Below are 14,954 nucleotides of genomic sequence, written 5' to 3'. Positions count from 1 at the left end.
AGTACATGCTCAAGGGTTTACAGGAGGCAAGGAAACCCTCAACCAAAAAAATGTATATGTCCAAATGGAAAAGATTTTCTGCCTGGTCTCATGCTTGTAACCAAAACCCTTTTTCAGAGGGGTCCCTTTAATCGTTTCTTATTTGTGTAATTTGCTCCTGTCTGGCTGGACCTATTCTGAGAAGGACCATTTGTCAGCCATTTCTGCTTGTCTGCCCTTGAATTCTCCCTTGGCTTCTTGTTTTGATGTCAAACAATTTCTTAAAAGAATCCTGCATATTAGGCCTCAAAGGAAACATATTCCTTCTCCTTGGAACCTTAATTTTGTTTTGGAAAAAATGACTCACGCTCCTTTTAGCCTGCAGATTCTGCTTCTTTGCAACATTGTACCTGGAGGATTGTTTTGTTGCTGGTTCTTACTCTGCTCAGAGGATTGCTGAGCTCCAGGCCCTTATGACCATTCCTCCTTTTTGTTTTGTTTTTTTCACAGGGACACAGTGTCTCTTTGTACTAATTCCTCTTTTATGCCCAAAGCAGTGAATGAGTTGTCCTTGAATCAGTCAGTACAATTCCCTTCTTTTTTCCCTTCTGCTCAGTCTGCTAGTGAGAGGGTCTTGCGTACCTTGGATTTGCAGAGACAGCTCAGGTACTAAAGCCATTCATAACTCTGACCAGCTTGTTGTTTCCTTTCATCACAGGACATTGGGTTTGGCTGTTTCTAAGCAAACCAACCCCCTCTGGATATCTCAGGCAATTTCTTTTTAGGTTCATAGGTAGGTAGGTACTAGCCTATCTGCCCAAAGGCATTTATCAGCCTAGCTGGAATGTGTTGGCTTTCGTCGCCCCCTTAGATTAGTTCCCTGTGCCTCTGTCCAGCAGAGCCATTGAAGTGATCCCTGGGGTAAACTTCCTGTTTCCCATCCACTCATCAAGGTTTTCTTGAAGAGGGTTAGTGAGGAGCTCTGCCTAATGTAGACTGGAATATTGTTCCAGAGCATGGGAAGTCTCTGGGACAGGAATCTATTCCTCCAGCACATCCTATTTATTGTTGTGGTGAGATTTAGATTCCTGGAGCGTGTGGCTTGAGGGGATATGGTTTTCTTTAGGTGGAGCATGTCCATCAATTCTGGGTTGGACATGGCCTTGTATGTCAGGCAGAGATCACCTCTGAGTAGGTGGTATGCAACAGAGTACAACTGGAGTTTCTTCAGTCGAGCTGCATAGGACATCTGCTTGAGGCCAGTGATCCACTTGTTGAGGTACTTCTGTGGTCTTTCCAGTTGTTGCAGGTGTCTTGTAAGGTACATCCCAAATGGGGCATTGTATTCTATGATGGGTCTGATGAATGATGAGTAGAGGGGCTCAATGACCTCTTTGGATCTGGATGCAAACCCTTTTGTGATAAGATGGGCCACATAGAAGGATTTTCTAACCACTTTGGCAATGTGATTATCAAAGCAGAGGTTACTATCTACTTGGGTCCCTAAATCCCTTATTACGTCTTCCATATTTAGGGGGTTACCACCTATGTGGTAGTTTGTGGGCACTTTGTTTTTTCCAAAGGGGATGACTATGCACTTTTTGGCATTTAGCTTGAGGCCATGGTTTTGACACCAGGTATCCGTCTCAGTGAGACCCTTTTGGAGGATGCCTGTGTCAGCCAGAGAGTCAATTATAGCCCCTAGTTTGCAGTCATTTGTGAACTTGGTCAGCCATAGTCCTCCTGTGCTTGCCTGTACCTCTGAGAAGTATATGCCAAACAGGAGGGGTCCTAGGACTGAGCCCTGTGGAATGCCACTTGTAACCAGTTTAGAGTCAGACCTAGCTCCCGCAACTCTTACCATGTGGGTTCTGTCCGTCAGCCAGTTGGCAACTCATCTTGTGACGTAGGGGTTTATGTTCAGGCTGGTGAGCTTGTCTATAATACCTGAGTGGGGAATGGTGTTGAAGGCCTTTGCGAGGTCTAGGTAGGCTGTGTGGACCACTGTTCCCTCGTCTATAGCCTTGGTAACTGTCTCAAAGAAGTTCACCAGGTTTAGGAGGCATGATCTGCCCATAACAAAGTCGAACTGGGTAGGGTCCAATGTTTGGAGGTTCCCAATGTCTCTGTTAATGAGATCCATGATGATGCGCTCCATAGCTTTGCAGACCAAGCTAGTCAGGCTTATAGGGTGATAGTTCCCGGGATCCATTGTGGCTCCACCTTTGTGGAGCAGAATAACTGTTGCTGTGTGCCACCCTGTGGGCACATAGCCTGTGGAGAGGCTGAGTTTAAACAGTGTGTTTAGGTGAGGGGTTAGTTCATCTTTGAGCTTGTGTAGGACGCAGCCTGGGACACCATCCAGTCCCATTGATGCTGTATTTTTGGCTTTGGAGAAGTCTGTTTTAACCTGAGTGTCTGTGATTTCAGGGGCATTACATTCTTCTGGTATAGTTATGGGCCCTTTTGGGGGAGAGAGTGGGGTGAAGTTTGCATTGAACCTGTCTGCCAGGATATTGGTTATATTGGTTGGTTCAGTGCATTTTGTGCCATTCCACACTAACTCCGAGCAGATCGGAGCATTGCCACTTAAATTCTTGACATAGTTAAAGAATGCCTTGTGGTTATCTTTGGTGTCCTTGGCAATTTTTCTTTCGAAGCTAGCCTTGGATGATTTTATGAGGGAACGTAGTCTCTTGCTGATACTGATCAGGGATGTATTCCCTTCTTGGGATTTTACTCTTTTCTGTACTAGTTTCCTCCTTCTATTGTATAGTTTGTTTATGGCAGGGGTCCACCAGACTGGTTTCCTTTTCAGGGAGTTTTGGTTTTGTTTGGGATAGAATGATCCATGCATTCTTGTAGGTGTCCATAGAGTGCATTAGTAAAGGATTTTGCAGCTTGGACAGCATTATCCTTTAGCATTGGGGCTTTGAAACTTCCCACCTTGGTCTTAAGTAATGTGAAGTTTGCTTTTGAAAAGTTTTTCACAGTGGTTTCTTTGACCGGGGTTGGTGGCGGAATGTGGATATCCAGAGTGATTAGTCTATATTCAGATCTAACCAGCAAGGGGTTGACCTCTGGTGTGGAACACCAGTCGCCCATGTTGGTGATGACCAGGTCCAATATGTTGTCACCTCTGGTGGGGGTGTTGACCAGTTGATCCAGGACATTTGAGTTTATAAATTCTAGGAAATGTTGGGCAAGAGAGTTTGTACTTGAGTAGTTCTCCCAGTTAATGTTTGGGTAACTGAAATCACCCAATATCAGGGTGTTTGGTAGGACCTTTATGTTTCCCAGTGTTTCCAGGAATGCGGAGTGGGGGTCCTGGGGCATGGTGGGTGATCTGTAGCAAGCTATAATTTGAATAGCAGTTTTGCCCATTGTTAGTTGCACGTGGATGATCTCTGAAGCATCATACTGTGCCACTAACCTGGAGGTGTGGGTATATGGATACGCCCCTGCCTTTTGTATTGCGGTCTGGGTTCTGTGGCCGAAATGTATGGTATGAGTGTAGCCTGGTAGTGCTAGGTGCTCTCTGGAGCCTTAAACCAGGTTTCTGTTAAGGTACAGACATCGTTATTCTTTTCATGCCAAATCTTTGCTGACTTCTGTTAGAGCTCATTCCACTACGGCTGTTGCCTCTTCTGGTGCCTTCTTCAAGGGGTTTGAAACCAGTTCCATCCTTGAAGTGCCTACTTGGTCTTAGTGCATACCTTTACTAAGCATTATAAGTTGGATATGGTTTCTAGGGCCAGAGCAGGCTTTGCTAGAACCATTTTATGTGGGTTTGTTGAGGGCTGTTCTCAGCTTTCCACCTCCCATTCTGTTACTTAAGCTTTTTCACTCTCCCTATAATAAAGAATACTGCAACAGTGATTTAGAAGGACATAGTACAACTGTGTAAAATCTTACCAGAATAGTAAATGTCTTTCTCTTCACTGTTGCAGTGTTCACTCCCTCTCTCCAACCCCCTCTTGTTTGGCACACTGCTGCTTATACACTGTATGTGCTGACTTAATCGTCTGCAGGTATGCAAAAGTGCAGTTGCGTAGTGCTCGTATTTGCATACTTTATTATTGCCTGTGCATTTATGTTTTGTGCAAATCAGATATGGGGAAAACTTGGCCCCAGCTTATATGAATAACTATAAACATTACCAATATGCTTCCATGTTGCCATTCTGCATGTCTTTAATGGGTCCACTGTGGTTGTCTTCACAGATGGGAAAGGCTCTTTGTTGGCTCCCCCAAGCCTGTGGACCACCTAGCCAATTTCTAGGACTCTGATTATTTTTTCTCTTACTGGCCACAAGTTAGTTATTGCATGGTTAAAATTTAAATCCCAAATAATAGCATTAAAACAACCAAGAATCAAAAAACAGCTAAACGCTATAGTGTGGATACGCTAGTAGAAAGCACGAGTCCAGCAAACAATAATACTACCAGTTTAATAGGAATAAAAAAAAAAACATAACTTCTTTAAAACATTCAATTAAGTGCTTTCATCCACTTCAATGTGGACTTCTTCAGAATAACCTTAATTGATAAATTAATACTATTTATACACTTTTTGGAGCCAAATTTATGTTCTTAAACATTCTTTCATTAAAAAGACAGAATATATAGAATCAAATTAAAACACTAATTAAAAGAACTAATATTATTCCTAAAATAGTGGCTTGCCAAAAATTCATACTAGCCTTCCTTAAACATGCTGTTTCAAAAAAAAACATTGTCATATTATTAATGCTTTGTTCATTCATATTGCATGCTGCTACTAAATATACTCAAATGACTATGCATTTGACCATCTGTTCCTTACTATATATATAAAATACATATACACGAATGTGCAAAATGCATGATCTACAATATGCTTAGGTACATAAAATATGCTTAAAAATACGCACATAAAAACTAATGAAATAAAAACTGACTGTTGTTGCAAAATAAGCGCAGGCATCACAAAAGGACACTATTATAGTTTAAAATTTTTTTTTTTTTTTTTGTTAAAAGAACCTGCCATTTGAACTCTCATGCATGCAGAGCACCAGGGCTTAACAATGGTGTCAACTATAAAGCTGTGTTGAAAAGAAAAGCCTACTATAATAAATGTAAATAGTTTATATGCTTGTTAAAAATGTATGCATTATTTAGGATGTATTTTATCCAAATATATATATTTTTTATATTAAGTTTTAAGAAAACTGAGATCTGATTGGTTTGATGTGCACTGATGATGCTATAAAATGGGACAGTTTTCGAACAGTTTTTCAGTGCTTCACCATTACTTGTGGTTTCCCTTTTAATTTTACAAAAGGTACACAAGGTGTGAGACAAGTCTGCAGTTTTTCTTGAGTAAAAGAGAATTGCCACGTACACAAAAGTGTCACACAGCAACCTGTCTCTGAATACCACGCTCTCAGTCACTCTGTATGGCATCACAGCATTCCATCAAAAGAAAAAAAAGGGATTTTCTCTTACAATGATTTTGCCCCTTTCCATGTTTATGTGATCGTGGAGTTATTTATAGGTTCATAGGTTGTTACTAGGCTTACAACCACTATGGCCCTTACAAGCCTAGCTGAGCACCCCAACCCATTTGGCTCCTGAGTATCATGGGCATCTATGAGGACATGTTAGTAGAGAGGTAACTAAGGGATTTCTTGGGGTGGGGTGTTAGTAAGGATAATACTTTTCTTATTGACAGCTTCTGTCCATAAAGGACATGGTGGCCAGACCAGGCATAAAATTATGATCTCACATTCAGTTGTCAGGGTTTTGTTTAAATAGGGTCAGGGATGAGCCTATTCAACAGAGCAGGGATTCTTTTGTACACATATCTGTCTCTTCAGCACATTTATTTATTTTTATTTATTTATTTAACATTTGTTAATCGGGAAAGCCCGACTTGGAACAAAGCCAATTTTTAGCAGCGGCCCAGGGAAAAAGGCTCCCGATGCATGTCTTTGTAACACATTCTGTTTATGTCACAAGTGAAGTTCAGATCCCTAGATCTACTGTTTCTGGTGCTGTTTGTTTTGCACATGTGCAACAGATCCATCAAAGTTGGGTCTGAGGAAGACCTGTAAGCCAAGCAAAGATATCCTTTCAGTAGCCTTTAAGAGACTGACTATAGAGACAGAGCCTTTAGGCAATCAGTGTAGGGCAGTGTATTCATGCCCTGAATTCTCCTGGTGAGAAACCTTTGTGGGTGCTCCAACTGTTGCAAGAATCTGTTTAGGTACATGCCAAAGGGGGCAGTGTACTCAATAACAGGTTTAACAGGTTGAGTAGAGTGATACTATAACTTGTTTGGACCTGGATGTCATACCCCTACCTACAAGTTGGGCAACATAGAATAATTTTCTGACTATCTTAGCTGCATGTTGGTCAATGGCCAGATTGCTATCTACTTATGTTTTCAGACTCCTTACTACTAGATTGACTCTTAGGGGTGTTTTATCAATGGAGCAATTAATGTGGGTTGACAATTTCCCAAAGGGCATTACAATGCATTTTTTGGCATTCCGTTTTAGGCCATGGCTTAGGCACTAGTCATTTGTCTGTGTTAAACCCTCTTGCAAGATGTTGGTGTCTTGGAGGGACTCTATAACAGCTCCCAGTTTACAGTCATCTGTGAACTTGGTGAGCTAAAGTCCCTGAACATTAACCTTGACTTGTGAGTAGTAGACACCAAACAGGTGTGGTCCCAGCACAGAACCATGGGGTACTCCTCTGATGACTGGTCTCTTGGTGGAGGTGGTCTCACCAATCCTGACTTCTTGGGTCCTGCCTGTGAGCCAGCTGGCAGTCTAGCAAGTTATGTATGGATTTATGCCTAGCTCAGAGAGCTTGTCAATAATGTTTGAGTGGGGTTTTGTATTAAATGCCTTCGCTAGGTCAAGATAAGCAGTATGCATTATTTTACCTTTGTCCATTGTCTTAGTGAGGCTCTCAAAGAAGTCTGTTAGGTTAAGTAGGCATGACCTTCCCTTAACAAAGCAATACTGGAATGGGCCCAGTGTCTGTAGGTTTCCAGTGTCCTTGCTTATCATTTCTATGATAATTCATTCCATGGCTTTGCATATTAGGATCATTAGACTGATGGGGTCTGTAGTTCCTTGGGTCAGTTGATGATTCATCCTTGTGGAGGGGAATGACTGTTGCAGTCCTTTATTCATTTGGAATGCAGCTTATTTCAAGGCTATAGTTGAAGAGTGTCTCAAATGGTACTGATAGGTCATGTTTTATCCTATTCAAGAGGCAACCTAGGATGTTGTTAGGACCTACAGAGGCAGTGTTCTTGGCTTCAGCAAGTGCTGCCAGCACCTCATCCCTGCTAATAGCTGAGGGAAGTATGTTGGAGGAGGTTTCACCTGGTGGAGCTGGAGGATTGGGGTGGTTGAAGTTTAAGATGAATTTATTAGGCAGTAGATTCACAATGTCTTCCTGTTCATTACAGGTGGCACCATTCACCACCTGTTCAGCACACTGCTGCATTTTACCTTTAAGGTTTCAGACATAGTTGAAGAAGGTCTTGTGATTGTACTTAGCCTATCAGACTATCCTGACCTCTGTACCTCTCAGCTGTCCAGATTTTTGCAGAATGTCCAGATTTTTGCCTCATATTTTTCATCTCTTCCTCATAAAATTGTAGTTTTCTGGAAAGTCGTTAAAAAGTGAAGTCACTAAATAAAGACAGATATTTGTGTTTCAGAATTCATATCCTTTGGAAAATGCACAATAATACAAACCCTGTTATTCTATCAACTTTCTAAGTCTATAAGAGCAATATTTAAAAACTGTCTCTGTTTTTGGGCTTTTGTCCCTGCATTATTTTTGGCTTTGTCCAGATATCTTGCACAGAGAGGTTGAGAGTTGTGCTGACCCTGTAGTTAGCCTCGTTGAACTTAATAAGACAGCACTTGTCTTTAAGGGAGTTGCACTTCCCGATTTTGTCCAGGAGTTTTTATTTTTATTATATACCCTGTTTAGATGAGGATTCCACCAATGCAGTTTGTTTTTAGTATTTGTTTTGGGTTTACTTCTGGTAGGCCTCTATGCAGCCATAGGAACTCCGTGAATAATTCAACATAGGTAGCTGTGATGTCAGGGTTAGGGAGAGCCTTGAATTTTGACGTACTGTCTCTTAATAGGTTGTAGTTTGCTTTATAATAGTTCCTAACTGTTACTGGTTTATCTGGGTTTTCTGGGTTGATTTTTACTTCAAAGGAGACAGCTTTGTGATCAGACCTCACTAGTGAGAACATGACACAGGGAGCTGCAATGCTCTTCCATGTTGATATATGCTAGATCCAATATGTTAGATCCTCTGGTTGGAGCATGCACTATCTGTTCCAGGGTGTTTATGTTAATGTTCAGGAAGCATTATGCCTGTGAGTTTGAAGCAGTGTAAGTTTCCCAGTCTATAAGAGGGTTAGTTAAAGTCACCCATGAATAGGGTGTTTGGTTGGATGGTGAGCACCTGTAGTAGGTTTCACTTTAGGTGTGTGAAACTACAGGGGCATTGATGGTGACCTGTAGTTAGCCATGATATGGTGAGGGACCTTATCTATGGTGACTTGCATGCGGATGAGCTCCATCCTGTTTAACCAATCTGCAGGAATATTTGTTGCTAACATAGCTCGAGACATGAAGGAGACTTTGAAACAGAAATGTATGAGGTGGAGTAGGCTTGGTACAGCTTGTCATAAAGCATTTGTAGCAAAACAGCAGGCCAAGATTTTGGCCAACCATTAAAGTAACGGCCTACCTTCATGTGACGGTCAAATGTTAAATACTGATCAATAATAAGACCCCAAAGCATGTAAATGAGGTTGCTTCTGTCATGGGGCTGTCACTACAGTGAAAGTGAATAAGAGTATTTACCAACTCACTTCAGATTTTGGTAGAACAAAAAGTTGTTTTAGTTTTTTTGTACATTGAGTAAAAAGCCTGAGGTATTGCAGTTCACCAAAACACAACTATACATTATCATTTATGATTGTTAACTCATTAAACCCTAGTGATGCCGGCAGACATTTCTCTAGGATCATCCTAGTGACACCTCTAGTCATCTAATATTGCTTGTTCATGTTTACATTAATAAAAGCAAAACCATGCCTCATACCAGCAAATGAAAGACTTCATCTTAAAGATTGCGTGATGAGCAGAGTGGCTAATACGTAGTTGCTCTCAATTGCAACTAAACATATATTAAATATTATTCACTTACTTTTTATTTATACTGTCATAATTTTCATATTTCACTAAATATATCAAAGACCAAACAACTTCAATAAAACTGCTTAGCCTCCTATGAAAAGCTCCTAGCTGGATGACCAAAATTCAGGAGACAACATGTGTGTTGGCATGTACAAGTTGTTTACAAAAATTACAAAATGTAATATTTACTGTTTTCATTATGACTTACGTACTCCAGTTTAAGACCTAGAGTCTAATGAATGTTACTCTGTAAAGATTAGTTTGTGATGAATAGTTTGCCATTTACACATCTTTAGCAACATTATGTTTCTAGAAATGTCAGCCTTTGTCTGAACTATAAGGATATAAAGTACAGTTGTGTAACTTGTACTTACATATCACAGCTGATGTTTGAATTCTTCACTACTGCAGTAGCTTTTGTGTTGTATCCTGACAAGGATTTAGCAATCAGCCAGCTTTCAAAAGCTTTCACCCTCTGCCACAGTGTCATTCTATCTGCTTATAGACTAAGTATTTTTTTAGGAAGCTATATAAACAGCAAGAGTGACTAAACATTATAGGACTTTCTTTCCCCTAACCAAAAATGGAGACCTCACTCATGCTGATCTAAACAAAGAAGTAAGCAATCAAAACTAACTTGTATCTCAACAAAACAATCCAAGATATCTTCCCATACCTTAATTGCACAATACAGGAAATTAGGACTAACTTAAATCTTTCCAAATCTTACATAATAATACTAAGACAAATCAAAGAACTGTGTTCCAGTTACCTCCAAACAGGGTTGCCAGACGTCCCTATTTGGGCGGGACTGTCCTGAGATCAGCAGCCTGATCCCGAGTCCCGCCCTGCCGGTTTAAATCCCGGCCAGCCTCCGCTTTTTTTTTTTTTTTTTTGATTGTCCCGTATACCTGGCATACGGGCCAATCAAAAATTGCTAAACACGGAGCTTCTTGTGTTCCGCATTAAACACGAGAAGCTCCGTGTTTAGCGATTTTTGATTGGCCCATATGCCGGTATACGGGCCAATCAAATATCGCTAAACACGGAGCTACTTGTGTTGAATGCGGAACTGCGATGCATTAAACACGAGAAGCTCCGTGTTTAGTGCAGAGCTACTGAGTGAGCTCAGTTCTTTAATGTGGAACTCTGTTCCGCATTAAAGACCTTTTTTTTTTTTTTTGGTCTTCAGTTGCCGTGAGAGACCTTCTTCTTTTTTTTGGTCCCTATCTGGGGTGCTGGAAATCTGGCAACCCTGCCTCCAAAACACTACTATATCCAATAGTGACATAGAAACTTGCAATTTGCTTTGGAAAAATATTCTTTCAACAAGGAAAACTATTACTAATTCATATAAAATGATAAGCGAGATTAAATTCCAAAAGGAGCTTCTCTTTTCCAACTACTGGAGAAAACTAAAGCCCTCCATAGATGACCAACAAATAACACAAGCAATTAGCTTAACACTGAAGATCATACCACTTAAAAAATTAGCTTACACACAGCTAATGATCAATAATAACGCTTACTTCACACCTGCAGCCCTCCACAAATTCAATACATCAAGGTCACCACTATGCCCACACTGCAAGGACCAGACAGCCGACCTATTGCATGTATTTTGGAGTTGCAAATGTGTCTACAAATTATGGAATTCTCTCAAAGTACAGTTACAAAAGATGTGCTACCAAACTTCAACATTAACATGGGAATTTGCCTTATTACACATTCTTCCAACTAACATTCCCAAAAAACAAGCAGATACACTCTTAATAATTTTTCTACTAATGAAATTATATATAGCTCTCAAATGGCTAAATCCGTTGAATACATCTTGGGAGGGTTTTAAACAAAAAGCCATAAAACATCTCTTAGCTCACAAAATAGTAATGGATAAAAGAAACCAAAACATGAAGTCCAGAGAAATCTGGGAACAAACCTTTAATATAATATTAGCATAGTCAACCACATAGCAACTTAAGAATACACCTTAATGGAACCTAGAAACTCATACAGGATTTGACAGACTAATCATAGTTTGGGTATTAAGATTGTATGTGTTGTTTTGTATAACAATTGAGCTAATGGTGAAAGCATCTGCGTAAATAGTGTAAATAATTGTGTTGTATGACCTACACCTTATGGTATTAACACTAATGTATAACATACTCCTATGGTCATGTTGTAAAGATCAAATTGTTTTTTTTTGTGTCATATATAATTGTAAAAGAAAAAGAAAAATTATTGAAAAAAAAAACTAACTTGTATCTCACTAGAACTATATGCAATAAGGTGGATGGAGGGTGAGTGTGGCCACACAGCAGTTAAGAATCCGAACATCTACTGTTACAAATAAGTGTAACTTACACAACTGTATTGTGTTGCTCATTCTCACTGCTGCAGTAGCCTATGGGTAGATTACCACAGTTTGTGCAACATAGGAGGAGGAATGATAAGGGTCCAGGAACTCCTGAAGAATGATCCTAGCAAAGCCAGCTCTGGACCTGGAAAAGGAATCCAGTTTGTAGTGTTTTGTAAATGTATGGATGGAGTATCAAGTCGCTGCCTCTAGAAAACTTCTAGAGGCCATCTCTTTCCAATATGCTATTGAAGAAATTTAGACTCTATTGGAATGTGTCTTAAAACTGCCTGGAATGGCTTTGGAATGGTGAGAGTAACAAACCTAGAAATAGTCTGCTCAGACATGGGATGACCTTTCTTAGTCTCAGGGTAGGAAATAAATAGCTGGTTAGCTTTCCTGAAGGACTCAGTTTTATCAAGATGATACCCAAGTGCACTATGAACATCCAGTGTATGAAGAATCTTTCCTCCCTTGTTTCTGGGATCTGGATAGAAAACAGTGAGATTGATGGTCTGCTTTAATGTGAACTCTGAAATTACCCTGGCTATGAAAGATGGGGATTGTGAATAGACTGACCCTATCTCTGTGAAAAAAATAGATAGGGTTCTCCCACCATGAGAGCCCTCAACTCTAATAATCTTTTTGCAGATGTCAGAACTGTACAGAAAGCAGTTTTCCAAGTGATGAACCTCTTGTCAGCCAAACTGGCAGATTCAAAGGGTGACATAGTCTGTTTTTCAAGTAAAAAAATGAGATCTCTAGGAGGAGAAGTTTGTATGCAAGGAGGTCTCAGGTGTAAAACTCTTTTTAGAAACTGTTTCACAATAAACAAAAAAGAAAGAGGAGGATCCATGGGCAGATATGCTGAAACAAACACAAGATGAACCTTTATAGAGGAATTAGAGAGGCCAAAGGATAGTAACTCATACAAATATTTGAAAAGAAGTAGTACAAAATCCCAAATAGCATTTGGCAATGAGGGTATGATCACTTGATAGGCACCAACTAGAAAATCTTTTCCACTTGCCAATATATAATTTTCTAGTAGCAGGCGCACTTGCCTCCTTCAGTATCTGCTGCCACCCTCATGAAAGAGATGTCTAAAAGGTATCAAATTTGATACCATCCATGCAGGCAGTTGAAGTTATTTGTCAGGGTATATCAAATTCTCCTTGCCCTGTGTGAGTAGATCTAGTGAGCGATAATGGAGAACACTGGACTGAGCATAACTCGTGTCTATGAATACGAACTCCAGTTACGTTCAGTCTGGCATTCTCCACTATCACCAGCAGCACCTGCATGGGTGTGTCAAATAAGCACATACCAAATGCAGGGCCTTTACTGAAATACAAAGCAATGCAAAACCATTACTATACTAATAGAGTGATGTTTGCTCAAAAGCATATTACCTCTCAACCTCATAGTGCAAGAAACTCTGGACAAAGCCTAAAATGATGGGGTGACAAAGGCCACTAAAATATGGAACAGATTTTAAATACTGCTTTTATAAACTTGGAAACTTGCTAAAATGGCAGAATTTGTGTTGCATGTATTTTTCTGAAGGATATGAAGTCTGAAACTCAAATGTATGTCATTATTTAGTGACTTCTCATTGATTTTCGAGAAAAAATCACACATTTTGTGTGGAACAGATGAAAAAATATGAGGCAAATAAAATTTGGACATTCTGGACAGTTGAGAGATATGCTACAAAAAACATGTTTTTTTTTTTGAGACATTACAGAATAATCCTAATGGCAATGGATTTACTATGTTAAGTAACATGAGTACCCATTGTACTTTGCAGCATCTTTTATTATCATTAATGCTCACCTGTAGTAGCATTGCAAATGGTGTGTGAAGTGAGTGAGACATGAAAAGGGATGTGACAGAATTATGGGTCCTCTCTTTTCGATAACTCTCAACCTCTAGCTCAAGAAATCTGGACAAAGCCAAAAATAATGACAGTGGCGGGGGGGACAAAGGGCCAAAAAATAGGGACAGATTTTAAATATTCCTTCTCTAAGCCTAGAAAGATGATGAAATAATAAAAAGTTTGATGATAATGAGGAACAGTAAACTGAAATACTGTCTGTGATCATGATTTAAAATGCTAGGACAGCAGCGCCCATGTGTACAACTACGCTTCTGCACTAACACTTCAACCATCGTGCAAAGAAACTATTTCAGTCCAGTGTCCTCCATTATCACTATCTAGTCAAGGAGGAAGCTTGCGGTAATTGCCCCTGGCCAGTTCCATAAGAAGGGAAAACCAATTTTCCCTGGGCCAGAAGGGAGTCACCACAATGATTTTTAGAGAGTATTTCTGAATCTTCAAAGTTAACATAGAAATTATTGAAAAGGGGAGAAATACATATAGGAACATCCCTGACCATGGGAATAAAAGATAATTTGTTCTTCAAGTCTGCTTGCAAGGAGTCCTGGAACAGAATCTATTTAGAAGCCTGTTTTGAAAAGAGGCAAACAGATCTACATAAGGTATTCCCCACATCTGGATCAGTACCTGGAAGACCTCTTCATTAAGGGTCTACCCAGGATTTGCTTAGCTTGACTGTCACTATGTTTTGATTGGATGGAATATAAGATACAGTTAAGGAGTGCTGAAGATCTAATACCCAAGCCAACCAGCAGTGGGTGTGATCTAGTTCCCCGTTTGTTTATGTACCACATCATTGTGGTGTTGTCTGTAATGATCTGAAAAGGACATGGGTCCAAAAGATGACATGAAGACTAAGCATGAATCACAGACAATGTTTCTTTGATACTGATGTACTTTGGTTTGTCTGAACTATCCTTGTGCTTATCCCTGTGAAACTGCTCCTCAAACCTGAAGAACCAGTCAAAACAGGCTGTGCTGGGGTGAGTAGAGAAAAAGGGAAACCTGGATTGAAAGCCAGAGCCACCTGATCCCTCTACCAATGCAGTCCTGAGTTTATAAAGACCAAGACTGGAATGTGAAGCTCCACGGGATAAGACTTTTGGAACCACCTGCTTTTGAGGTACCAATGAACCTTTCTCATATGTAGCCATGAAGCCTAATATCCTGAGAAGTTCTCTGACAGTAGCTTGAGACTGACAAGAAAAGGTCAAGAAGACTTCCAGATGCAAATCCACCTTTTTGTGAGATAAGAAAGCCTTTTGCATCACAGTGTCTATCAGGCAACCTAGAAAAATAATCCTAAGTGACAGAGTGAGGTAGGGAGGATTTTGCATATTTTTCTGGAATCGCAGATAGTTTAGGAGAGAAGATACTTCTGTTAAGGCTTCTAATAACCACAGCCAGCTTCAGCACTAGGCAACCTAGGCAGTTACCTAGGGCATGCTGACAGGAGGGTGGGGCACTGGCTGGGATGCTGCCACAT

The sequence above is a fragment of the Protopterus annectens genome, chromosome 1.part0, assembly GCF_019279795.1.
Source record: "Protopterus annectens isolate FY-2018-M chromosome 1.part0, PAN1.0, whole genome shotgun sequence".
Lineage (NCBI taxonomy): Eukaryota > Metazoa > Chordata > Ceratodontiformes > Protopteridae > Protopterus > Protopterus annectens.
This window is presented reverse-complemented; position numbering follows the sequence as displayed.